The 3,087-nt window shown below is 48.7% G+C and overlaps 1 long non-coding RNA gene across 1 annotated transcript; it reads right to left on the reverse strand.

Annotated features, from left to right (window-relative positions):
- Positions 1-28: 28 nt before the first annotated feature.
- On the reverse strand, positions 29-770 carry LOC117800686. Its single transcript, XR_004623145.1, has 3 exons — positions 729-770; positions 497-604; positions 29-66 (listed from the first exon to the last, which is right to left on the reverse strand). It is a non-coding gene; the product is annotated as an uncharacterized LOC117800686 (long non-coding RNA).
- Between the last annotated feature and the right edge of the window lie 2,317 nt (positions 771-3,087).

Genomic DNA, 3,087 nt, shown 5'->3' on the forward strand with positions numbered 1-3,087 from the left:
CAGGGTCTCAGGGATCACCCCCTCCATACTTACTTGCAGCCTGAGCATAACTCCTTCCTCTTCCACCTGGGACAAGAAAACACCCCATGAGATGCCATGGAGGAGACACGGCCTGAGATCCTAGATGAGACGGATAGCCTGGACCACAGGGAAGTTTCCAGGACTGTCACTACAGACCTAGGGCAGGGCTGGGGACAGGAAGAGAAGAGATGGCAAGGCAAGACCAAACGTCCTCCTGGAGTCTGTCCTCAGCAAGGACCTTGCTCTCTGACCTGTGACTGCTGGGAATCGGGGCTGTCACCACATTCACTGGGGTGATTAATCTGTCCTTCACTCTCACCTGTGCTTGACTACAGTGACTGTAGCAACGAGCCGCACGGTGGACGAGCACACGTGTGCAGACGGCACTGCCCATCAACAAGGCAGAACAGACTTCCACCTGGGCTTGAAACACTGCAGAAGGATAAGGAAACTCAGAGCACCCCCCCTTCCCTACCTGAGCTCTACTTCCTCCACATGACAGCTCCAACCAGCACAGCGCCAGTGACCACAACCAGCCCAGCCACAACGCCCACGACGGGAATGGGGGGCCGAGGAGGGGACTCTGGGAAGAGAGGATAAGGTGAGGGCCTTGACCCCCAGGTCTCAGTCCCGACCCTCCTGAAGTTCTCCCCAGCAGCTCCTCATGTCCCTGAGAGGAGGCCCTGTGCCCAGGTTTCCCTCCTTACCCCATCTCAGTGTGAGGGGCTCGGGCAGCCCCCCATGCTGCATGAGATACAAATGAGATACACGTGGCATGTCTATCTCTGCTCCTCTCCCGAAGGCACCACCACAGCCGCCCTCTTCTGGAAGGTCCCATCCCCTGCAGGCCTGGTTTCCACAAGCTCCGTGTCCTGGGTCAGGTCCTCCCCATCGTGGTACCAGGTCAGGGTGATCTCCACAGGGTGGAAGCCCATGGCCCAGCACCTCAGGGTGACCTCATGGTCAGTGAGGGGATGGTAGGTGACATATGTCTTCGGGGGATCTAAAGAGAAGGGTCAGAATATTCAGGAACTCGGGGAGGAGTTAAGATGGTGGAGGAGTAGGAGACTCTAAGTTCATCTGGTCCCTAGAATCAGCTAGTTACCAAATCATTCTGAACACCTGAGAAATCAGTGGGAGATCTGAAAAAAGAAATGCTGCAAGTCTGCAAGTAGAAAAGCGACCTCTGTTTGGGAGGTACGAGTTGCGGAGACATGAATCCAGGGCGACATATTGGAGGATCCCACAGAGCAGAGAGCGCTTGCTTACGGAGGCCGCTGCAAAGTATTACAAGCAATGAGCGTAAAATCGGAACTTTTAGAAGTCCGCTCCAGTGAGGGGTGTCCCTGGCTTAAAGGTGCTCAGGGGGCGGAATGGGGTGCAATCCCAGGTGGGACAGCGTGGTCTCAGGAGCCCCGTGGTCACAGAAGGACTGGGGGTGCCTGAGTGCAGCAGAGCTCCCAGGCATCAGAGCGGGGAAGCCGCTGCAATCAGCGAGTCCAGGCGCCAGCTTTCTGCTGGGTGTTGCCGTTAACTGGGAACCGCTGCACAGTTGGGTGAACCGCTCTCTGAGCAGCGGCCCAGCAAGGGGCAGAAGCAAAGGAAGACAACCCTCCCCGCCCCCAAGGAGGATCTGCATGGGTCCATACCGCAGGGGTCCATCAAGTTCGGAGTTTTGAAACTCAGTCTCGTGCCTGACATAAAATCCCTTAGTCACAGGCTGGGTGAACACAGAGTTCCCAGGGAAACAGGGGAGACCAGAGTGATTGATTGCTTTTCTGTGCGGGCTCACTGAGGAGTGGGGGCTGTGAATTTCCAGCTCCAGGCCACAGGGCTGGGTGCAGCCATACTCATCCCTCTCACCAGAGCTCAATGCCTTAAGGGGGGCAAAACAGCACCACCTAGTGGGCCCAGAGCTGCTTACCCTGAGCCCGGCCTCTGTAAAAGGGAGGCCCGGTTCCACCAGGGCAAAGTCCACCTGAGAATCAGAGCAACAGGCCCCTCACCTAGAAGACCAGCAGGGACAACAGGCGGGCACCAAGTTTCCTGATCGTGGGGACTTCAAATCTTCGCCTCCTGGGGAAAACAGTATATAGCGTTTGTGGGTTTTTTTATTCTCTAGTCTTTCAGTATTATTTCCTACTTATTTTCTTTTTTCGATTATTTTTTAAAATTCTTTTTTAATTTTTAATTTTATATATACATTTTATATTTTTTATTTTGTTGTTTCCTTTCATTAAATTTTATTTCATTTTTATATACATATATAAGTTCTTCATTGTTTCTCATTTTGGGATCTACTTTCTTTTATTAAGCAGGCCAAAACATACCCAGGATCTAGTTTTTGTTTTATTTTGTTTTTTGTTTATTTCCTGTTTTGTTTTGTTTCTGGTTTGTTTTGTGTTTTTTTCTGTTGTCATTGTTATTGATTTTTCTTTCATTCTTCTGTTCTTTTCTGCACAAACTGATGAGATGGAGAAATTCACCCCAAAAGAAGGAACAGGAGGCAGTACTAACTAGCAGGTATTTAATCAATATGGATATAAGTAAGATATTTGAACTAGAATTTAAAACGATTATAAAGATACTAGCTGGGCTTCAAAAAAGCATAGCGGACACTAGAGAATCCCTTATTGTAGAAATAAAAGAACTAAAATCTAGTCAGGCACTAAAAATGCTATTACTGAGATGCGGTCCCAAATGCAAGCAATAAATACGAGGATAAACAAAACAGAAGAACGAGTCAGTGATACAGAAGATAAAATGATGGAAAGGCAGGAGGCTAAAAAGGAGAGAGAAAAGAAACAATTAGATCATGAAGGGAGACTTCGAGAACACAGCAATTCCATAAAGTGAAATAATATCCAAATTATAAGAGTCCCAGAAGATGAAGAGCAGAAGAAAGGGGGAGAAGATTTATTTGAACAAATTATACCTGAGAACTTCCCTAATCTGGAGAAAGAAAGAGGCATTCAAGTTCAGGAGGCACAGAGAAACCCCCTCAATATCAATAAAAATAGGTCAACGCCTTGACATATAATAGTGAAGCTTGCAAATTTCAAAGAT

Source organism: Ailuropoda melanoleuca, unplaced genomic scaffold (genome assembly GCF_002007445.2).
Source record: "Ailuropoda melanoleuca isolate Jingjing unplaced genomic scaffold, ASM200744v2 unplaced-scaffold74563, whole genome shotgun sequence".
NCBI lineage: Eukaryota > Metazoa > Chordata > Mammalia > Carnivora > Ursidae > Ailuropoda > Ailuropoda melanoleuca.